The 24,739-nt window shown below is 37.2% G+C and overlaps 1 protein-coding gene, 1 long non-coding RNA gene and 5 other non-coding genes across 7 annotated transcripts in view; 3 read left to right on the top strand and 4 right to left on the bottom strand.

Annotated features, from left to right (window-relative positions):
* The window catches only part of LOC134227802 (plastin-2-like), a 185,817-nt gene that overhangs the window by 70,254 nt on the left and 90,824 nt on the right, over window positions 1-24,739 (top strand). The gene's annotated exons all lie outside the window — the stretch shown is intronic.
* Window positions 587-659, top strand: Trnak-uuu (transfer RNA lysine (anticodon UUU)). The gene has a single exon. It is a non-coding gene; the product is annotated as a tRNA-Lys (tRNA).
* Window positions 769-912, bottom strand: Trnal-caa (transfer RNA leucine (anticodon CAA)). Its single transcript has 2 exons — window positions 875-912; window positions 769-813 (listed from the first exon to the last, which is right to left on the bottom strand). It is a non-coding gene; the product is annotated as a tRNA-Leu (tRNA).
* LOC134219533 (uncharacterized) lies at window positions 1,777-2,303 on the bottom strand. The gene is made up of 3 exons (XR_009981608.1): window positions 2,185-2,303; window positions 1,930-2,042; window positions 1,777-1,854 (listed from the first exon to the last, which is right to left on the bottom strand). It is a non-coding gene; the product is annotated as an uncharacterized LOC134219533 (long non-coding RNA).
* Trnal-caa (transfer RNA leucine (anticodon CAA)) lies at window positions 4,045-4,172 on the bottom strand. Its single transcript has 2 exons — window positions 4,135-4,172; window positions 4,045-4,089 (listed from the first exon to the last, which is right to left on the bottom strand). It is a non-coding gene; the product is annotated as a tRNA-Leu (tRNA).
* Trnaw-cca (transfer RNA tryptophan (anticodon CCA)) lies at window positions 17,301-17,372 on the top strand. Its single transcript has one exon. It is a non-coding gene; the product is annotated as a tRNA-Trp (tRNA).
* Window positions 18,946-19,076, bottom strand: Trnal-caa (transfer RNA leucine (anticodon CAA)). The gene is made up of 2 exons: window positions 19,039-19,076; window positions 18,946-18,990 (listed from the first exon to the last, which is right to left on the bottom strand). It is a non-coding gene; the product is annotated as a tRNA-Leu (tRNA).

The raw sequence follows: 24,739 nt of genomic DNA, 5'->3' as shown, positions 1-24,739 counted from the left end.
GCAGCAAATCTTTCTCAGAATCACGAATTTTACTTATCTGAAAGGGTTTAGCTACTTTGGTGCCAAATTCGGTCAACCATGGAAACACATATTTTCCAATAATGATCGATCAGTTTCAATCAGCTAGCAAAAAAAAGCTAAAAAAAAAGTCCTAGGAAAAAGTTTAACTTTCTATGCGTAATTTTTTTAATTGAATTTGGAATCCTTGGGCTATCTTGATTACATTTCCCCATACCGAATATCAGTCCGTAGTTTGACCGGCCCATGAACCTCCAAAAAAGAAGAATGATTCGAAATTTAAATGATCTGGTTTTATAATACTGCATCAGCTCCAAAAAATGATAACAAATAAAATTAACATCACATGTTGTTAGTGACTGTTCGTGATCATGCGAATGGGCAAGGCTGAACACAAATATCTTTTTAAATTTCTTATGGGTCTGTAAATCGCTACCAAAATGTATTTGATGTCAGCTTAATCCTACTCGCAGATAAAATACTTATAGATTGAATGTTTATTTAATATAATTGCATATTACGTCGAATTAATGTCAGTACCATCCTTCGGAATAAATCTTAGTGTATGGCCCGGATAGCTCAGTCGGTAGAGCGTTGGACTTTTAATCCAACGGTCTAGGGTTCAAGTCCCTATTCGGGCGTGGGATTTTTTTACTACAATAGTTATGTATATTCATTATCTATAAATAAATAAACATTAAATGAGAAATTTTCTCCATTGAATCATGAATGACACGCTGCAAAAGATCTTGTCAGAAGTGGGATTCGAACCCACGCCCTCAGAGAGGACCAGAACGCTCTCGGGTTGTGAGCCCACACTGAATCGCGCCGGTTGCTGCGTATGGGCAAGATTGCTCTTGAGTCTGGCGCCTTAGACCGCTCGGCCATCCTGACATATTGGCAGCTGTGATTTCAAGCGTGAGTGCGCATTTAATGTTACTCAAAGTATTTAATAGATATGATTTAAGTTTATTTTAATGAAAATATTTACCACAGTATCAAAATGCAAAGAAAGGTAGCTTACTTTAAATTGATTTTCCGTTTATTTTTCATGTTTTATTTAATTTTGATATTTCATACTAAATTTTAACTGCTTTTTGTTTTACAATCAAATAGGGTATCTGTTCCATTATTAATAACATCCCGGATAAAAAATATCATTGAAAAACCATAAATTTTACTGTTACACTGCCATTCATTACATAATAATTACCATTGAATATACCGAAAATTTTACAATTAAATTGCATTAGAGTTTATTGTTCTGCACGATAAATTGAATGGTAAATGGGACTTTTACAGTAAAAAATGGGGGTTGTTATGTATCTTTACAATAAAAAATTCGAAATTTTTCCATACAAAATTCAGAGCAAAACAATTGATTTTACAGTCCTTCAATGGGGTGATTTCTATGGACGAAACAATAGAAAACAATGTGATGTAAATGTTTTTTATTACTTTTTTTATTGTTTTACTATAGAAGTACATTAGGATTTATCAAAAATTACACTCCAGTATTACAATATAAAAACAATAGAATTTCATGTTTTACAATTGATTTTATTTATATAGAAAAATATATATATTTTTATATATTGTAAATTACATTTTATTTATTTTTTCATTTAATTGAGCCACGAATCTCACCACGAATTGCTGTCACTTAACATTGATGCATAATCGCTGAAATCGAAGGCGCTGATGACGCAGTTCACCATACTTACTCAACACGCCGCGGCCGCTTCTGCTACTGGCGTAGGGAATTTGAATTGTCTTAGAATTTGTTTTCCCTTGGGTGGATCGAAGTTAGCTTTACTCGAAGCTTCACTGTTGAATCTGTGAAGAATGAAAATTATTAAAGTATGCCAGTTTTCTTAGAAAAAGTACGCCGAGGGGAAAAGGAAAAGTTACCTGTTTTAGCTTTTATGGTATCCCGTTGGTGAGATAGAACAATGATACCCGCCTAACTGCATTGATTAGGTGAAGGCGGTAACCATCAGTGTCAAACCATTAGCTTCAAAGATCTGAAAAGAAACAAAGATACATGTTAACAAAAATGTTCCGAACTGTTTTGGTGGTGAAAATTGAGAACCCCCCGGAAGATCCTTGAAAGATTCCCCCGCATCAAAACCACCCGGTATTATGATGATATCACTAGATATTTACCATTATTACACTGTAAAGCTGCCAATGATCCGCCTCTTGCCTACCACCAATAAAAAGGACACTTCTAGACTGCTTTTTGAAGTCTTCTACACCATGCCAGTTTTTTTTTCACAAACTATAAAAAAAACTGTACACGCTCAAAATAAACCACCCTTTTTGCGAAAGTTCTTGTCGCTTTTTTTCAAAATACGAATTGTTCATAACATGAACAATCCAAAACCTTTAATCAAAAAATATATAATAAAATTGGCGTAACTTTTATTTTTCATCTAATAATAAAAGCTATTGTTATTTTATTGTTTTCAATTGTTATGCCATCAATACAATAATTCAATAAAATATCCAAAAATTATATTATTTTAACTACAAGAAGGATTTTTTGATCTCCTAGATGGAATACTTTTATAACTTGTTTAGTGTTTGAATGCGTAATTCAAAACATAAGCAAACAATAAAAAGATAATAAAATGTATCGGTAACAGTCAAATTTATTGTGTTTGTTATGTAAGTACAATAAAGGTTTTTTCTAACCGTGAAAAATCTACAATAAACGTACAATAGATTGTACTGTTTATCATCAAATACATTGTATTCCAATGGATTATACCATACAAGGTACTGTAATTTTTTATCCGGGATGCTCCTATATCAATAACACTCGCGAAACAGGCAATTTAGGCTCAATTTGTGTCGTGTTTTGTTCTTTTTCGGCGTGCTCACTGCTGAAAAAGTTCACAAAAATGAGGAATAAAACAATTACCGCACCAATTCTTTGTTTTCGAATGGTATTGATTTGGGTACATGGTATGAATTCAATGAGCAGTTCCCCTATGTATTCAAAAATTAAAAAAAAAATCAGTTGAATCCACATAACGGCGATAATGCCTTTCTCGTGCATCATAGAATGTAAAATAGGAAAATAGAAATAGATCGAAATATTTTCTAATATTTTGCATGATTTTACATTCGGTTTTGAATGTTTTTTCAACTAAGAAAGCAATGATTTTTCATTATTTCCAAAATGCAATGTCCTAATATTCCATAGCAAACATTGGGACTGTATACCCCATCGAGTCCAACTTATTGCTAGTAAATCGGGTAATGCTAAGTTCCAAAACGTGTGTCCATAAAATTTGTACACGTACACACATACAGACATCACCTCATTTCGTCGAGCTGAGTCGATCGGCATATAACACTATGGGTCTCCGGGTCTTCTATCAAAAGTTCGTTTTTGGAGTAATCCTAAAGCTTTTCAGTACAACTTTGTTGTAATAGAAAGGCAAAAACAAATGGTCAACTGTGATACTAATAGTTTTGCATGCATTCTATGGCAGTATTATAAACGCATAGTAATGATAACAATATAGAATCTTATAAAGTTATAGATATAATAACTATTGGCTAATTTGATGAAAAATTACGCGGTGTCTAACCTTTTAAATACGATGCACCTCCCCTTTTGCGCTCCGTTTGATTCTTATAGGTAAACAACATTAGTTTAAAGCGTTTCTCAGTCCGCGTAAAGTTATATGCAATAGTACCCATCCATTTGAGATCATTAAAATAACGGTCATGCGTGTGATCGCATCCTGGTAATATGACAATGAAATAAAATTAACAGTCTGTAATCTGCATAAACGTTTTGCGGCATCCGAGAAGCTTAAAAAATTGATAATACGAAATAAAACAGAATTTCTTGTATGACAAAAAATATGATTAAATATATATGTGAGGCATTTATTCTTTGATTTTCTCGTAACACCAATCAATTCGATCAATGAATCAAGCTCCGAAAACCCAAAGAGAGTTATAATTTGGAACATTTTTTCATTACGTCGCTAAATCCAAAAAGGCTCCTGTCAGAAGTGGGATTCGAACCCACGCCCTCAGAGAGGACCAGAACGCTCGTTTCACACCCTCCGTTTATAATTCGTGGGCAAGATTGCTCTTGAGTCTGGCGCCTTAGACCGCTCGGCCATCCTGACATATTGCGATTACATGTTTTGTTTAATATCTGGCTGATATTTTGTGTCGTTTGCATAAGTTGTTAACAATTATTGTGACTCAGTATGGCCAACGAGATACTTCGACGTACTGTGGAATAAACGCTCTACATTGAACACAAACAACCCATTGATAAAATTAAAGTGAATCCAAAAATAGCTGAAAGACTTTTCAAATTTAACTAGTAAGTTTACAAAATGTCCTTTCGGCTATATATGCAAGTAAAAATATTGGCTTAGAGGTTTCAATATGCGTTCTTAAATAAATCGTTTGACTCGTATAATTTCGAAAAACTTTCTATTCTGTATCAAACATGGATAAATTTGAGGATACCCCGTACTAAACTTTAATATTTTCTAATCTCCTTTGTATATATGTACAAACTACATTTGGTCATCATTTATCACTCCCAATAATGGTGGGCCCTCGTTCAAAATCAATTTGTCTTCATCGTTCCGTTGTTGAACTCACTTCATCGAATTGGCACGACTGTGACAAGAAACATTAGATTTTTGTACCACTGCAATGGAGGGGCTCCTCTCTAAAAGAAAAGAGTAACGACACATCTCAATTGATGATTGACGGTCATTCATTTGGCTTGTTCGTTCCAATTTCGAAGAACTTGTATCTGGTTTGTGACATATTGCGACACACACTCGATGCTCTTATCGCATGGCCCCTTCTCCGGTTGGCGAGCTGGGATGCAATGTGACTCTACCACCGGAAAATGTTTCCAATTAGTGGCTACAATCTTGTTGGAACAGTGATAAAAATAGCCATTCGAAGGAGCTTTTGCAAAGCGAATCACGAGTTCGATGCGTGCGTACTTGCGGTTCACTTCCGTGGAGCGAATTGGGCGGAACGGTTCTGTCGCTCGCGGGTTGACGTTAGAGCACTTGCTGATTGAGTTAACAAGGTGGAAGATGTTTTGTTGGTGGGGTTGAATACATGGAGAGGACCCTACATGCTGCAATCGATACTTTGTATTTATTTATTGGCACACAAAGCTGGCTCCGCGCCAGTTGAGAATGAAACTGGTTACGCAATTTACCCACTTATGAAATGGGATATGACTAGATACGCCTTGGTTGATTAAACCGCAGACCGAGTTTTGCCGGTCGATAGATTTGCTTCATATTAAAACTCCATTAATTGTTCAACGATATGACATCTTGCGTAAATTTGAAAGACTGTGAAATACAAATAAAAAAATCGAAGGTAAACTCATGCTAAAGCAAACATTTCCTGAGAAAACCACGGTATGTACCGACCAAAAAAGCTTTCCTCTGTCAGGTTAGGGAATCAGTTTTAGAGAAAATCACTTCCATTCTACGTATCGCCCAAATCGCAAATCGGTTCCGAAATGTAGATTAGAAACTTCAGAACAAAGTGTATGCAATGTATGTATTCCTTTTTGTAATGTTAAGCTCTAGAATCATGTGAGATTACTAATTAGTGCTGATGACACCTCTGTCAAGTATAATAGAAACAACGTACCTATGTCAGTTCAGCTTCACATTGGGCTTCCATTAAATAATAAATGGGATGTAATGGGATTATTGTGTTTTTTAATAGGACCAATCAGATAGAATCCGAATGAATCTCCACAATTTGCTACCACTCGCAGAACATGAGTTTTGTTTCGTTAAATATGTAAATAACAATCAACGTCATCTTAAAGTGGAATAAAGAATCCGCGAAACGTAATTTCCTCTCCAATTGTGGCTAAGGCAAGCTCGGGTAATGGGACTTTATGAATTATTTATGACGATCGATTCATGACGCCAGCTTGGACGAGTTGTTTTCCTCATATTGCTGGGGCCGCAGATGTAAAGAACTACGTTCGTTTAGGGAAGAACCTATAAATTGGAAGACCAAAATTCTAAAGACGAATCGTCTGAAGAATGAAATTTGTTCTTAATCTTGTGATGTGATGGCATACCTATGACTTACGATTTGTTCCCAAATAGTTAGAATATCATGTTATGGTATTGCTCCACAATAATGACGAAATTCGGGCCAACATGCAATGTAACAATGTTCTTTCGGGGGTTATACAGTAATTACGTAAGCGGGAAAGGGAAAGGTGGCATTTCGTAGGGAGTAATTATTGTTGAGCATTTTGCGTATCATTGTTTGACGATCTGACTGCATAGGAGTGCATTAGTCATTAGTGTATACATTTTTGTTTGAGAAGATATTTCAGAAATTGCGTTAGGGCAAATTGTCTGCCTGGTCCTGAAATTGCTTGAATTCTTCCTAATAATCCTTGAACAGTACATCCAAAGTTAATTTTTATGTTCCGGGTATTAAGCCACCCGTAGTGGAAATTTATTACTATGTCTGAAATTCGATTATGCATATGCACATCCTATGTTTAAGGGTCAGTTTCGGTGTCCAATTAACCATCCTTCCTTTTCTTCAGCATTCGCAAGGACTTTTTTTTCGCTAGGATTGGCCAAGACATATCTCGACTATTGGGAAGTGCATTGCTTCCATCTAAGAAATGATTAGTCCCAAGTCAATATATGTGGTGCTGTATTAGTAGTGCTCCTCTAATACAATAGACCAGATTTGTACCACCTACGATTTTCTGCGAATTGCTTAATGCTATGTATGTTTAAAGGTCAGTTTCGACGTCAAAAAAAATGTTGGATTTTTTCATTCATAAAATGAAATGCAAGAATATCAGATTTTCTCAAGAAGTAAATATTCAAGATAATTCAAATCATGGACGAACTACCTGGTCGGTAGTCAAAATTCTAAAATCTGATTGCTGATGTTCATGGAGTATGTTCGTCCGGCGGAGTTATGGATGCGGTACGGCTTCGATTTAGATTGATACGGAGAGGAGAGGGAGCAATACGCCGAAGAGTGGTGAAGCCGCACATGATACTTATCAGATGATCGCCCACTGCTGTTTGTTTCGAGGATCAATAGCGGCGTCACGATCTCTTCGATCGACGCGAAAGTATGATGATGGGCAGACGAAATTGGTAAGAACGCTCCAGTTATCACCTTACGCATCGTTATTGATGCCTGATACACATTTAAAATATATAACGTAGCCAATTCCCGAGCAGGAGCGTCGAGCTCGATTACAGAAATTGGTATGACCTAGCCTTGCATAAGAGGTGGAATACCGGGGAATAATGCCGGGGACTTATATGCGGGATACTCGAGGCATAACATGCTTAGGTATTTCAATACCAAACGAATAATATTTGGTTATGCATTTGGTATTGAAATAAAATTTAATAACTGATTATGTTATGGCTTAGGTATTGTGCATGTGGGTTTTTGGTGTTATTCCTTTGGTGTTTTACATCTTATGCAGGGCTAGCTCACAACAGAGTATGGTATCAATAACAGATTTTGGTATTATTGAGCCAATTTCTCCTGCTCGGGATTTATTTGATAAAAAACGCTGATAAAAAATACGAAACAATCTTATGTTCGGCAGAGATGTTACATCCTACCGGATATCGGTAAACATTTACCGAAACATCTGTAAGAAAAGTATAATTTTTTTTCGAAATTCGGTAATTGAATATATTTGTTCGGTAAAATCGCATCTTTGCCGAATATACTGTAAATTGATTTATTCTATTCTAATAATACTTTAAACTAGGTAAACTACTGTAAACTAATCTGAGCCAATTATGTTTTGTTAGAAAATAGTATTTTTCGATGAAAATTGTCAAAAAATTTCAACTGTTATGGTTTCCTAATAGCTCATATGTCAATCAGAAATATGGGATAAATCAGAAAAAGAAATGAGCATGCAGTTGGCCCCAGCCAACGGTATAAAAAACAGAACAATTCTATTTGATATAGGGCTTATTAAAAACCGACTACAAAATCCAAAGTTCTATGCTGAGGATATTTTGAGTAATCTAGAGAAAAAAAGAATAGTTCTTTCATCTCGAATAAACTTGTCGATTAGTTTGGTTCAAGATGCATACACCACTAGGTGTTTCAATCCGGCAAATTCACTATTCACGTGTATTTTAGTATTTGGTTCCACAGTGTGCTAGAACACCAACTCGTCCTTATTAGCAGCTTAAAACTCAAGCAAAAATATCGAGCAGTGACGCTGACGGTTATCTAAATCAAGTCGCAAAAAAACCTTATTCCTGTTCCAATGAATATTTATCAAAACTCGGTCAACTTAATATCCATTGCCAAATAACCTTCTGCACAAAAAGCAAACCTAAACTCTAAGCAATTACCGCAGTCTGTCATAATATAAAATGATTGGCCTGGTAGTAATTTTAAATCCATTTTTACTCAAGTTGTGCTGTTTTTGCACTCTGCAAACAGTTACCTTTACATGATTATTACGATTAACAAAATGATCTGAAATAATATTGTTATGAAGTTTACTCCTCTTTTCTCTAGAATGAACCTGGGAGATAAAAGAAAATCGGCTTTCCGGATGATTTTATTTTCGTTTCTTCTTTTCTACTCCTTATTCACTTTTCGCGAAAATTTGTGGTAAGCAATAAATTGTGTTTTGTCAGGAGTAATTAAAAAAAGAACGATTCCAAGCACGGAAAACATCCTCCCCGTGTTCCCAGTCCCTCCCTTCACCTATTTTATCGCTGCCTTAGTACAGAGAATATTTGTACCAAATTTACTTGAAATCGGTCAAGGGGGTTAGAAGTTATATTGAGTTGCTCCTTTTATAAATAGTACCTCTCCCCTCACACCTTTATCCTTTTCCCAATGATCCTCCTGCCACATCTATGATCTTTCTCTTAAGATGAAGAAATTGGGTATCAATTTTGGTTAAAATCGGATCGGATTTTCAGAACTTACGTCAAATTACTCATGTTTTGAAACAATACCCGCCTCCCACACCCTCCCCGTTTTCCCACAGGGTGTCTACTACCTGGAAAAACCTGGAATTATCAGGGAATTTCTCTCCACCTGGAAAATACCTGGAATTATCAGGGAATTCCTGACAGAATCAGGAAAATTTCAATACCCGGTGATCATGAGTGAAATTCTCTCAAAAGATGAAAGAAATCCTTAAAATATTTGAATAAATATACCAATCAAATCTATTAAAAATGTAGTGAACGTTAATGGATCTTTGTTCCGCAAAAAACGTTTTGCCATCGTCAGAAGAATTCCTGGAGAATTTCCGAAGCTATTCTTGGTAAAATCTAGGAATTTATTCGGGAAATCAATTAGGGATTGCTTTGTAAATTCTTTTGAGTATTCCCCCTATAATTTTCAGGAATATATTAAAAAATACTAAAAAATTAGTTAGGATTTTTCAAAGCAATTCCTGGAGGAACTTCCGAAGGAATTTCGGGATTAGTTTTCCAAGGAATCTTTCAAAGAAATCACTCAAAGAAATCACTCAAAGAGTGTTCATAAGAATGATTAGCAATTTTCTAAATAATTTCTGGAGGAATTTCCAAGATTAAAACCGAAAAGAATTCACGGAGGAATTTCAAAACGAATTTCCGGACGATTTTTCATATGGTTTCTTTAAGATATTCCCGAAATGGAACCTAAAGGGATTTTCGAAAAAAAAAATGTGGAGTGATTTGTAAAAGATTTTTGCTAAAGGAATTCTCGAAAGAATAGCCGAAGGATTCCCGAATGTATATTTCGAAGGAGTTTCTAAAGTTATTCTCAAAGTATTTCTAAAGTATTCTAAAAAGCAAAATATCCAGAAAAACTCCCCCAGGTGTTTTCTAAAGTATTCCTCAAAATACTTCTGAATGAGTTCCTAAAAAATCCCAAGGAATTTCAAAAAAATATCCGAAGCATTTTCCGAAGGTTTTTACAGTAATAGAATGCTAGTGGCGCTGTAACCATTCAAATTATTCTGCCAAAATATGCTTCAATAAGCTTAATAGCCTATTCAAATTACGATTAGATTATTTATCGTAATAAATATCGTGTTGAAGCGGAGAAAAAAAATGAATGTATGGGGTTGGCATCAGGTTATTGTTCATCATGATATTTATGATCATAATGATGTTAAGCTAAAATTCCCCTTAAAACAGCCTACGCCATAAAGAAGGTATTATGCCTAACGTCATTGACCTAGCAATCTCATATTTTTGCATCAACACATTTCCTAAAGTTTTCGTAAGTTTTTTCCTAAGTTTTCGTAAGAAGTTCTGAAGGATTTCCTGAAGAAATTTCCAAACATATTTCCGGAACATTTCCTTATTGGTTTGCTTGCTTTGTTACAGCAAGTTTAGTTGGTCAAAAATGCGAGTCATGTCTGTCGTACTTTTTAATTGAGGCTGGCAAGCAAATCATTCATCCCTCAATTCTAAGAAGCGGTTGACTTTTATAATCACTGTACGGCACTGTATAAAAAGAAGGACCGCGTGCAAGCATTTCTTTGGACTTTGGACCTCTGCATGCATTTTTTGCAGCGCACTCTAGGTTTGATATAGTTAACGATACTTATAAGTAGGGTCTTACGAGTAAAGACATACCAGCGAACCATGTAATGAACACTAGGGTGCCAATGAAAATGACATTTTTGAATTTCAAAAAACGACATTGCTCACAAGTTTCATTACACCAAAATATGACCCCATGCAAAACTTGAGCTCAATCTGACATGATTTAGAGATACAATTAAATGAAATCATTAAACAAATATACAAACCTCGATCACATATTGTGATTTTTCAAGCAGCAACGAAACTGATTGGTAACACGGTACCGTGCAACTTTAGCCACATTTTCTTAATCTTAGGGATAAATTATTCGAAATCCCAACTTTTGATAACTGTAGACCAGGCTTGTAAAATGTCATCTGCATGTCATTTGACTAATTTGCTCATAACTTTCTTTAGAAGCAAAATTTCTTCCATAATTTTGAATGTACTCATAACGCTTGAGTAGGGTTATATTTTTGTCCAAGGGTACATTGCTCTAAGTATAACATCAAAGGCTGGAGAGTGAAAACTCTCCAAAATGTCACGTATCATTTGACATAATGTCATTTGAATGACATTTTGCCTCCCACGCCCCAGATTACATATTTACAGCAAAGTCTCGTTAGACAAAGTTGTAGGCCCATTTAACCGCTATAAGTTCATCATACAACATGAATTGATAGCTACCTTCTGAAACAAGTTCTGGGAAAATTATACAAACGAATGCAAATGACATTTTACAACACTGCTGTAGACTCAAAGACTCCTCAAAAGTCAGTTATTATAAACAGTTGAAGTTCACGCTTTTCCATAATTTTTAAATAAAAATGCATGAAAAAATTTGAACTCCCTCTGTTTTCAACAACTAGCCCTCTAGAAACTAAGACTCTAAAATGGGCGGGTGAAACTCGGGTGTGTGCGACTTATGGGTATCTTACCATATTCTAGACTCGTACCACGGTTTGACGAACCACAAACAGCCCTCCACATCGCATAACCGAAACCCCGAATATCAGTAGAGTTAGGAAATATACAAAAAAGGTGTAAATAGGTAAATTAGATTGATCTCACTAGATACGCAAGGTTTGGTCCTTCAATGATGTCCTTATCTTGTCTTTTTGTGTGGATTTTTAATACGAACCGTCATCATCAAGCGCTGCAATGCCCTCCTCTTGGTTGAATAATTTATTCTACTTCGGGTCAAGAAGAACAAGTTGGAGTTCTTTGGCATCAAAAAACAAAACAAAAATTTCCCCTTGTGAACGATTTAGCTCAAACTTTGCAAAGGGGAATATTTTTAACTACGAAAACGTTTGCGTATCGTCCGGTGTTAAAATTCGATGAATTTTTTTTATCGTTTGATAAAAATTCCAAAAATGTTGTAAGAGAAAAACCGATTTTCTTTCAAAATTTTTTTTTTTTTAGGTGGCGTCAGATCTCGACGTTTCATGCATTTTTAAGTCATTTGGCATCAAAAACAAAAATTCGATTTTCGACTTTTCCTTCCACCCTAAATCATGTCCGATTGAGCTCAAATTTTGTATGGGGTCATATTCTGGGGTAATGAAACTTGTGAGCAATGTCGTTTTTTGAAACTTGATGACAAATTTTTTCCCATACTATCCATTGGCACCCTAGAACACATTTGGCATGTGCAGAATGTTCTTTTATTCTTTGTTGAAATCCTGATTTTAATCTAAGCATTGCTTGTGCAACACCAGTACAAACTCATCCAATTTTTCCTACTTCAAGCCATCAGATCGAAACATGTATTTATCGTATGTCGTCGCTTTTTGTTATCGTTTTCAAATCTCTACAGAAAAGGAACTCTTTTTTCAATTAGCTTGATTTTGAGTAAAATTGATTAATTTATATTTGTGTACAAAAATTAATAAAGTTATAAAAAAAATCTTTTGCACAATAGTTAAACTACAAAAAAAGGTTATTTTTTTTGCAAAGGTTTCACGACACCCTTGATATGGACTTGCGACCCCCCAGGTGGTCAGTTTGTAGTCGATGATAACACCAACCAAGGTCGTTCATTTTATTCACTTGTTCGATGTTGTTGCCGTTTATTTTATAAATCGAACGAAGTGCTAGATTGATATTCAATGTCATCCCGTTTTCAGTAAACCAGAGGAGGTCTGAGGGAAGGGTTTTCCGTCAAAAAAGCACGTGGTAGCACTTTATGAGAGAGAAAATGCAGTGGCGTCGCGTAACCTCACTTTTTACCTGTGCACTGATACAAAAAATGAAAATATTGATATTTCTACAGGCCAAAAAAAAAATAAAATTATCTGAGTCGTTCAAACTAATCAAAATCTAATTATTCTATATATTTTTGCACGAAAATTCCTTAAATTTAAGTCCAGTGCACGGGTAGATTGAGGTTAGGGAACGCCACTGAAAATTGGCTTATTCAGCCCGCCAGAATGACGCTGTCAGTGTCACCAAAATTATTTCATCGTTTTACAGCTTACAATTACAGTAGACGTTCTTTAACTGCAAGTCATTTAACTGCAATGCTTTTTAACTGCAATTCGATAGTTGCAACAGTTTTGCAGTAATCAGGAGATCAAAATAAACAAACTCCAGCTGGTTTTGGAAAATGAAAACATAAGCCGTTTCTAGACCAACATTAGAAAATATCGTAGAGCTTTAAAAAGGATTTCAGTAATAAATGTGGTGCTGGTGTAAATAAAACAAATAAGACAAATAAGCCAAATAAATAAGACATATGAGACAAATAGGACAAATAAGACAAATAAGATAGACAAAGAAGACAAATAAAGTTCCTCCAGGTATTCCTTTGGAAGTTTCTCCAGGAATTCCTTCGGAAGTTCCTCCAGGAATTCCAGCGGAAGTTCCTCCAGGAATTCCAGCGGAAGTTCCTCCAGGAATTCCAGCGAAAGTTCCTCCAGGAATTCCAGCGGAAGTTCCTCCAGGAATGCTGTCATATTATTTATGATTATCTCGATTTTAAAAAGTGAAACAAATATTTTTTTTAGTGTTTGAAAGGAATTTTGATGAGTGAATATATCTTCTTAAACACATAAAAATCATTATGAATAATAGCATCTGGCATACGTTGTCGTGGAACGTGCACATTTTTGTTGACATCGCATTTTCTACCGTCTCGAGAAAGAGAATGAGAGTAAGATGTTGAGAGAATGAGTAAAATATTGCGTATGCCGATGAGACTTGGGGTATGTCGGAAAAGCCATCGCTGTGACTGAAAAGAGTTCTGCACCTTGTTAATTTAAATCAAATAAAAGCTTTTTCAATCGACCTTTAGCAAGAATAGATATTTTTTCAACAAAGGTGAAGCCCATTGCAGTATTACACGGACCACAAAATTCAGGAAAAGTTGCTCCTTGTCATAGATATCAATTAAATAATGCAGTCGTACGCATGTTAGGCCGTAAATGGGGTAAGAAACTCTAGTAGGTCCACCAAATTTTCTAGGAACATTCCTTGATAAATCCCAAAAAGATTGTCAGTTGGGATAAGCGAAATTCGTTCCCAATTACGAGTTATAGACAATTTAGTATGAACATAGCGCTCTTCCGCGAGAGAGCTTCCCTCAGACCTTAAACCAGATGATTCGTGGCATATAGCAGAATGCACAATCTTCTACTTTCCAGAGGAAAAGTCTTAACTGCCAGAGGAATTAAAATGTATGAATTGACAATAACTAAAAATGTATCATAGGAAATGAGGATGATAGTGTTAACTAAACACTGAACGGGTTAGGGACAAAAGGTCGAAAGGACAAATAAACAGTTGAAGGGACAAATGATCGAAAGGGACAAAAGGTCGAAAGGAAAAAAACGGGACAAAATGTCGAAAGGACAAAAAGGTCGAGAAGGATAGCTGAAACGGAGAGAATCAATCTCGCACGAAGTTTTATTCATTTCTTAAATCAACAATCTTTTTTGTCTCTAACAGAACTAGATATATTGTTATACAAATATTGTTTTATAGTAATTCTTCTTCTTCTTATTGGCATTACATCCCCTGCTGGGACATTGCCGCCTCGCAGCTTAGTGTTCATTTAGCACTTCCACAGTTATTATCAGCGAGGTTTCTAAGCCAAGGTACCATTTTTGCATTCGTATATCGATGATACTTTTATGCCCGAAAGTTGCCTAGACCGGCTCTGGGAATCGATCCCAGCCACCCATCAGCATGGTCTTGCTTTGTAGCCTAGCGTCTTACCGCTAGATTAAGGAGGGCCCCTTTCATAGTAATTACTCATTTTAAAACTGTTCATTATTCAAATTTGATTGCTGAGGTGAGTGTATTACTTATGCATGACGTTGAATGCATTTCGCGAATTCCTTTGAGATACACCCAACCTTTTGTTTCGATATTTTGTCACTTTCTACCTTTTATCCCTTTCAACCTTTGGTCCTTTCGACCTTCTGTCCCTTTTAACCTTCTGCTTTTTCGACGTTTTGTGTTATCGAATACTAATTGAAAAATAGTTCCTTTATCGCTTATATCAATCAAGCCCATATGACATTTTGCTACCACATCACGATTTAGTTATCTGATCGGGGTAGCCAACCAGGTATCGTCATGTCCAACGCTTCAAGCATACTCCTCCATAATGATCCCTTTATAATATTTCCGTATGTTCTTCATTAATGTCTTAAACATTCCTTGAAAAATTTTCAAACCATTTTCACGCAACGCATCTCATGTGTACGAATTGTTTGTTCCGCTACGCATCTTATGTTACGATCTGAAGACATTAAATAATAAAAATAAACTCTGAAACCATGACACTAGTAGAAGAAATTAGTTACGTTATTGAGTCTTTTCCGGAATCTCATGAACAATTTTTCAAAAGTAGCTCTTTCCAAACGAAAGAAGACATTGCATTTTGTTAAGCTATTTGAAAGTTCAATGAAAAATGTTGAACTGAAACTTAAGAAATTTTAATTTCTAACCAATTATCTTGTTCCTTTTCACTTACATGTTGCATTACTGTCGAGTCGATCCCAAATTCTAATCCCCACACCAATTCATTCTCAATCCTACCCCATTGCGTTTAATAATTGTGAAGAACTGTTATGACCACTAAGCTGTGAGGCGGCAATGTCCTAGTCGGCAGATGCAAGAGTAAAATAGTCACTTTTGGTCACTCATTTCAAAATATTTAATTGCTATTTTTTGGCCAATCTGGGTTCGCGACGTTAGGCATAATTCTGCCTTCTTTATGTGATGGGCATTTTATGCTCCAACGTCCCTTGAACCTAAAGGGGTATACCCGAATCGATCACCACTGAATGCTGCGATTTTCTAGATGATTAACTTGTGTACAATTTACAATAAAATGCTCAAATTAAAGAAAATAGACAGATGGAAGAGTTTTGCCCAACCTCCTCCCCCTTCCTAAACCAATCTTTAGTGCGCGAATTGCAGTTACCGGCAACATAGCTATCTGACATCCAACTGCAGCTCTCAAGTCAACCCCGTATATGTTAAACAAGTTCAAAGAGGTTGGATGCTTGTTTGTGTCTTATTGCTGCTTAACTCCACTGCAACTGTACTGTCGACCGCTGTAGTGTTTAACGTCTCGTGTTTTATTCTCCGCTGAGCAAACTTGTTGGTACATACTGGTTTTCCCTATAAAGAATGATGGCGCCTTTATCCATTGGAAGAGAGTTGGTTGCAAAATGCGCCAATAATTAAAACAAAATTTGAAATTAAAATAGCTAATTCTTTATTTTATTAATTATCCAGCCTATACAAATAACACTGAATTAACAATGGTAATATGTACGCCACAATTCTTTGACTTGTTACGCGGCCACTTTTCTTCTCTCTCGGTTATACTACTTGCCTTCTTTTATCAAACGAATCTGAATCGAACATTATCGTAGATGCTATAAACTAAGAATCTTGATAACCTCATTTTAATCAAGGTCTTTGATTGGAAGTCTAGAAACTTATTTATACAGAACTGCAGACAAATCTGTGTTTTATTAAACGTATTCTTAAGGAAGAAAGTCAACATCACAGATAAATGGATTATTTCGATTTCTTATTATCACATCGTTACGTCAACTGTATTCTATATAATTAAATAAATTTTTTCTTCAAATCCGTTTCGTTAAAACCAAATGTTTTATAAGGGACTGCATTTTGATCCATTCTTCCCTATTTGAAGTGAAAATTAAATTGCATGATTCAATAACTGCTAATTGATTGTTCATACATATACCTATTAGTATTGTTCTCCTCTGAAGAATCTGCTCCTCCGTTGCAAATTTAGTAGTTATTAATGGTAATATTTTGTTAACACTTATTTACTTGGCTTATTCCATATATCCAAATATGAATTGAGCTTCGATTATTTAGTTGCGCATACCATGTCAGTTTATTCACACGCAATTATTATATTACGATATGGCCTATTATTGATATGGAGTTTTCTGTGACCAATTATGTTGAAATTTGGCCTAAACGTTTCAGAAAGGTTGGGAGTGACCAACGAACCTGCCGATAATAAAAACAAACGCTTTTTTTTTTAAGCTTTATTAATGTAGGAAAAAAAACAAACGCTAATAAAGTTGCCGTTTCATAATGGATGGCTTTATAAATTGAGGAGCTTTTTTCATATGCTGTATTGAGATACATTAAATCGCCATTGTATTGTATTAGCCACAGATAAATAAGCATGACTCCGTGGCGCAACGGTAGCGCGTCTGACTCCAGATCAGAAGGTTGCGTGTTCAAATCACGTCGGGGTCATCATCAACAAATTTTTTTGGACTTACAAATTAGAAATGAAAATATGTTCGTTGCGTGTGTGGGCACAGACAGGCAGAGGGAGGGTAAGCAGGAAAGGGGATGATTTCTCCCAAAAAATATTTCAAATTTATTCCAAAAAAAGTCTATTAGAAAGAGTAGAGTAGAAAAAAATTGTTTGAGTTTTGTTCAATGTTATTTAAAATTATCATCCGTTTCCGAATATGGGAGCGTGCCATCAATAATTGAGTAAATAAATATATTTTCAAAAATGAAACGAGACATTCTGAAATACTTTGCACCTTCTTTTGAAATTGAATGTTCGAAATGACAAATCATTCAGTTTAACCTGTTCAATATGATGATTCATATAGGTTGGTTTTTCTGTTTGGGATATTCCGTAAGTAAGATCATTATAGATAACCAATAACCTATGAGCCATTTCTGGGCGTGTGAAGTCTGCGGATGACCTGGCACAGAAAACTCGGAACTGTAATTTGAGATGATGTCACGCACAACTCCACTTGTTTCGCTGCTTCAAAGGATGACTGATAAGGAGCGTTGCGTCGCCGATTCCTTTCGAATTTTAATTGGAAACCTTAGTCAACTGTTGTTGATAATCGATCGCCGCCAATCGACTACAGGTGACATTGAATGCATCATTGACACACGTCATGCGCCTCGTGCCCTCGTGTGGTACGCACACCGCAGTGTGACTTAATTTAGGCGAACTGAATGATAAATATTTACCGTGTGTAGACATAGTGACGAAGCTTTTTCCAAATTCATGAACCGACACCTCAGAAGTGTTCGCCTCGCCAATTCGGAAATGTAAATACCTAGCAAATAGGAAAACTTGTCAAATATTTAAATATTGCTCCTCGTCCACCATGAGAGGGTGACGTGTTCGGTACCGGTTTAATGTCTTGCGACGGATCGTGACTCATAAATTCAGCATTCGGTCGGCAATAGTGGGGTCTGTGCTCTTCCGTCGTGATTGTTTCGTCTTCAAGCCGCAATCAATCATCGTTTGAGCACTATACTTACTGGCATGTACACTTGAGAAAACATAAACTACTGAAATAGCGTGTCACAGTATCGAATGGAAACAAAGAGCAGCACTTTATTGAAAGCAGTAAAATGCCGTAATAAATGCGGAATCCAGATGGCCTTTGTTCTAAGTAGGTACATATTATTGTTTTTGCTCGAGAAATTCCTTAATGTATTCAATTTAATGGAAGTACGTAACAGCAACAATGCTTTACTTAGAAATGTAAAATTTGAAAAAAAAATGCGTTGTCGAAATCACAATTCAAAAATGTTCTTCATAGAGATGAAGATAATCCAAAACAAATTTTGAGCTTCAGATAAATTTTTGGATTATTTATTATTATGTTCGAATTTAATTTTCAATATAGCTCTAAGTGCCCTTGTAAATAAGGTTAATAAGGGTTTGTGTAGTCATCAGAAAGCAGTTGCTTTATCATAAATCAAGTATAAAACTATTAGTCACAATCAGATTTTGCAAGAAATGATGTAATAATTCCGATTTTCCAACGCCAATTAAAAAGACTCTTGTCAGAAGTGGGATTCGAACCCACGCCCTCAGAGAGGACCAGAACGCTCTTCACCATCCCGTGCTTTTTGCGGCGTCACGAGTAAGATTGCTCTTGAGTCTGGCGCCTTAGACCGCTCGGCCATCCTGACATTCATACCTGCCGAATTATTCCATTGCACACGGTAACCGCGAAGCTCGATTCGTTATCACGAGTAGCAACTATATTTGGATTAGAAATAGGATTGACGCTCCAAGAAAAACAATATTTTATCTTCATATAGGGGATGCGGTTTGTCGTAGGAGTAAAAAGTTGTTCAAATACAAAAGCCGTTGAGCCGATTCGAAAACAGGTTTTCAAATTAATCAAAATAACTACCGCTGGTTGTGTAGCGACACAATGCCATCGGTAAATGTCGGTGAACGATTATCATGATAGCACTTTTAATTAATTCTAGGAACTTTTTTCAAATAGGCGTAACTGTATTTGACCTTGAAATTTGAAACGACTCCTACTCTCTCTATTCAGCATATTTCGTGCAACTGACGTTACTACCTGATAGATCGCAATCTATTCTTTCTGTTGAGTACGTTAGTTGACTAAAATAGTTTAAATTAAGAGCACAATCGTCATTCCAAAAATCAAGGTCAGAATCAATTCCGCCCATTTGAAAAAAGTTCCCAGAATTATCTACTGCTAAAACCACTGTCAGTGGTTGGTAGAAATGCAACCATCAAAAGTAGCTTCTCAGTTTGCCTTGATGGCACTCGGTTGACACAAACGGACGTAAAACCAGTTCAAACATATAACAAATTCCATTATGAACCTGTTTCCTGTTGCGCATGAAGTCTCGACTTTCTAAGCCTATGCAGACGTTGTTGCTTATAGTAGTGGCTGGAATCCCGAAAAACTACTCAAAGCATAGTCTCACATGTGTATCTAGTCTCTGTTATGGTATACTTGTTTATCGTCAAGGTCATTAGGTTGGAATTTATGTTCAATTTAAATTATTTGCTTTCGCGCACTCAAAGCAGAAGACAAGTTTGCTGTGACCTGAATTGGTCCGCATTCGATACAGTCTATGTTTTGAAAAATGGGCCTTCAGGATTACACAAAACTTGCCCAATATTGCGAGACACTTGGAATGTTTTGGACATGTACCACGGCATTCTGGGAGTCTGCTTCTCCTTCTGCGGGGAAGTGGCCTTTTTAATGTGGAGCTGTGGAGCTCACAAGTAGCGGGATCTGATCTCATAGTGCAAACTACGCATGCAATAAAAATTAAATGGAGCTGCCATTTTTCCTTCCATTCCGCAAGAAAAATTACGTTTCACCCATACTTGAGTATCCGCTATTTTGACGTAGGACTACGTCTGTGTTTTCTATACCGGGGTGCACTTTGCGATGGTGTAAATCGAGAAGGGTCACGAAAATAAGATAAACTTTGAATGTTAATATCTCAGCCATTTCTCGAGAAATTTCATTTATTTTTATTTTACAATTCGAACAAGGAAGCGTCATATCTTCTACAGAGCCTTCTAAAAATATTTGTATTGATAAATATTAATTGATAATTGGCGTTGAAGGCGTTGATAGAGGATTCCACGGACTATCATCAGTATCAATGGTTGCTGCTGAGAATTCCGCCGCAAAGATGGTGTCTACTGCTGTATAGCGGGAAATCATCGTGTGATCGGCTGATAGCAGCTATCAAGTGATATTTTCTAGCAAGACTAATGGTTAGCTGCTGTTGAGTTAGTGATTAGTGGTTGACGTTAACGCCATTTGGTTCCATTTTCCGCGGAGAGCGATCCCAATATCATTTCCTCCTTTGGCCAGAAATTTTTACCTCAATGAGGGCGTCTGTTGCGGTTTTGCTGTAAATCATCATGTGGTCGTCAACAGCAGCACTCAAGTGATTTTTTTCTGAAAAAATTCGTGTATCCATTGTCGGCGGTTGTAAAAGCTCATCAAGAACCATCGTTTTTGGTCAGAACCACCATAATAAAGGGATGAGAGGTGATATGAGACAAAATCTCGTCGAAGTGAAAATCAATAGCATTGATGGCCATCACCAGTGATTGCTGCAGGAAACTTATTCACCACGATAGCGTCTGTAGCCAGTGGTAGAAAGTGGAACTTACTGCAAGATTCAGACAATCGTTTTGTCGGTGTTATTGGTTGTGTAAAGGTACACCAATAAGCGTATACAAAAACAAACGGCTATTATCAGGGTCAGCATGATGAGAGAGAAACACTCAACCCTTTTATTACAGCACTTTTTTACATTATTTCACTTAGTTTTACGTCCCTCTTTTTACGGCAAATGACGTGAAAAAATTTTGTCATCCAAAAGTGAACCTATAAGAAGGCACTCTACAGAAACTCAAAGAACTAAGTAGCTTTTTTTTTTATTTGTTCACTCCAACATTTGTCTTCAACAAGTGTTCCATTCCAGGTCATCCAATAGTGCACTGGAGTCTGTTTGATTTATAAAACCAAATTGAATACGCCTTCAATAACTGCTCCGTTTCAGGTCATCCAAGAATTCCCTGCCTAGAGTATAGGCCTTGAGGTCTACACGCGTAACCAAAGAGTTGATATCTTTTTTTAAATGGTTCATTCCCTATTTGATCCAGGAAACCAAATTGGATACGGCTTCATGCTTCAATAACTGTTCCGTTTGAGTTCATCCAAGTTCATCGCAACCTTAAGATCTCTTTTTTGAAATGGTTCAGGCCCTATTTGATCTATTAACTCAAAGTGGATACGCCTTCAATAGCTGTTCCTTTTCAGGTCATCCAAGAATTCTATGGAGTATAGGCCTTAAAGTCTACACGGGTAACCAAAGCGCTGCTATGCCTTTTTGAAAATTGTTCAAGCCCTGTTTGATCTATTTAACCAAATCAGATGCGCCTTCAATAACTGTTCCGTTTCAGGTCATCCATGAATTCTGGAGTATGGGCTAGGGTTTCCAGTTAGCCTTGCGTGCAAAGGTGTAGGATTGCCGATCCGGAGATGGTGCGTTTGATTCTCGGTCCGATCCAGGATGTTTTTTTCGGGCGGGAAACATTCTTGACTCCCTGGGCATAGTGTTGAAGTTGAAAAGTTGAAAAGTTGTAATGTAGAGCCATAGAAGAAGAAGATAAAAATAGACCTTAAGGTCATGCTAAACCGAAGGACTATTATTTCTATTTGAAAATCGCTCATGCCCAGCGTGTTCATGGCCTTCCACGAAGTCGCCGGCCCCTATCTGGTTCTCTGTTGAATATTGTTTTTGCTATTCTTTCTTCCGACCGTCGCACTAAATGACCAGCCTTCTGAAATCCGCCGTATTTTATACGATTCACAATATTTACTTCTCTGTATACTTGATACAGCTCATGATTCATGCGTCTGCGACACACACCATTTTCTAGTTTACCTACGAGTATTGTACGCAGCACTTTTCGCTCTAAAACCCCGAAAGCTCTCCGGTCGGCCTCTTTTAACGTCTATGTTACATGTCCATAAAGGGCCACTGGTAGAATCAGAGTTTTGTATAGACCAAATTTTGTTTCCGTCTGCATGCTGCGGGACCTAAACTGGTTACGTAATCCGTAAAATGGCCTATTTGCAGCAGCAACACGTCTTTTCACTTCACAGGAAACGTCATTGTCACATGTCACAAGCATTCCAAGGTAAACAAATTCTTCAACAACTTCAAACACATCCCCATGAAGCACTACCTCAGCACCAACACCACTAGGTCTTCCTCTATCTCTACCTGCCACCATGTACTTTGTCTTGGTAGAGTTATTGGTTAAGCCTATCCTCACCGCCTCCCTCTTCAGTGGAACAAAAGCCTCCACTAATGCTCTGCAATCGATTCAAATGATGTCGATGTCGTCCGCAAAGCCTAGGAGCATATGCGACCGTGTGATGATAGACAGATCTCCTAATAGCGCCCTCGAGTGCAATGTTGAACACTAAATTCGAAAGTGCATCATCCCACTTCGTCTGCAATTCGAATACTGGATTTCGAGCCATCCAGCGTTGCACGTATCAGTCTAATCAGTTTCGCCGGAAAACCATGTTCGGACATTATCTGCCAGAGCTCATTTCTTTTCACTGAATCGTACGCTGCTTTGAAATCAATGAACAGATGGTGAGTCTGCAAGTTGTACTGCCGGAAATTATCAAGGATCATCTGCAGACTAAACATCTGATCCGTCGTTGATCGGCCCTCACGAAAACCTGCCTGGTATTCGTCGACGGAGGACTCTTCAAGCGGTCTCAGTATGTTAAACAGGATCGCGACAGGATTTTGTACGCGCTGAATTCAGAAGGGTGATCCCTCTGTAATTGGCACACTCTAGTCTGTGCCATCCAACTAGCCAGCAGGCAGTTCTTCATCCTCCCATATTTTCTGGATAATGTGGTGGATTGATTGATGCAGCTGCTCACTTCCGTGTTTGAGAAGCTCGACCGGGATCTCATCCTTTCAGCAGCTTTACTGTTTTTCAGCTCGCATAGAGCCTTGTTTACCTCGTCCAGCGTTGGTGGTTCCAAAGCTTGACCGTCGCCAACTATGTCCATCCTGCTTTTTAATACACCTCAATTTTCACCAAATCTTCCACCTGGCTGCCACCATAGTCTTATCTGTTAGCAAATTCCCTTCTCGGTCATTGCACATGGCGGGCACTGGCGCAGTCTTATGCCGCGCGACATTGACAGTTGCGTAAAACCTCCGCATATCGTTTCTATCCATGTTCTCCTGCGCTTCAGCTATCACACTGTTGTTTTTTTTTCCTGTGGTAGATTCGTTTTTCTTCTGCCCTTGCTACATTGTACCGCGCTCTGTTGGAACGGGTACGAGCCACTAGCATTCGACTCCTAGCAACATTTTTCTCGTCCGTCACTCGATGGCACTATTCATCAAACCAACCATTTCGTTGACGTCGCTGTGCAGTGCGCTTCCTGCGCTATTGTAGTCACAGCTTCGTGGATATTTTCCCACAATGTGTTCACGTCGCCAGATCCGGTGGCTTCTGCTATCCGCTCGTCCAGCTTCTGGTGGTACTGTTCAGCAACTCCGTTAACTGACAAGCGTTGGATATTGAAACGCATCGTTCTGTTGTTTCGTGAACTAGCGCCCGAATTTTTGCAACTACAAGGTAGTGATCCGAGGAAATGTTCGGACCTCTGAAGGACCTTACATCTATATCATCCGAGAAATGTCGTCCGTCGACCAGCACGTTGTCTATATGTGAGCAAGTGTCTCCACTCGGATGTTGACAGGTGTGTTTGCGGATATTCTTACGTGCGAAGTAGGTACTGATTTTTGCCATCCCTCTAGCAGCAGCAAAGGTTACAAGTCGCAGACCATTATCGGTGGAAGCGGAATGAAGGCTTTCCGTACCAATTGACAGGGCGAAAAAAACTTTCTCTTCCGATCTGCGCATTTGCATACCCGATGACAATCTTTACATCGTGTGTTGGGCACTCTCCGTAGGCCTTATCTACCCAGGTAACCAGTAAGCATTATATAAAGCATTTAAGTGGCATTATATGCGCCTTTACGGCAAAACTTTAAATGCCGATAAGCCCTTTAGTCGCCTTTAATGTTATTTTAATGCAGGTTTTGGCCCAATATATGGCTGCTTAAATGCTCTATCCTACTTCATCGGTAAAGTAAAAATTTTGCTGAGTAGCATTTATTCAGCATCTGAAATGCTGAATTAATGCTTAATTTTAAAAACAAGAAAAAGGGTTTTTTTTGGCATTTTTTTCTAATTCTTTTTTTTTACATTTTTTTTTTCATATTATATCGTT

Source organism: Armigeres subalbatus, chromosome 1 (assembly GCF_024139115.2).
Source record: "Armigeres subalbatus isolate Guangzhou_Male chromosome 1, GZ_Asu_2, whole genome shotgun sequence".
Lineage (NCBI taxonomy): Eukaryota > Metazoa > Arthropoda > Insecta > Diptera > Culicidae > Armigeres > Armigeres subalbatus.
This window is presented reverse-complemented; position numbering and strand designations above follow the sequence as displayed.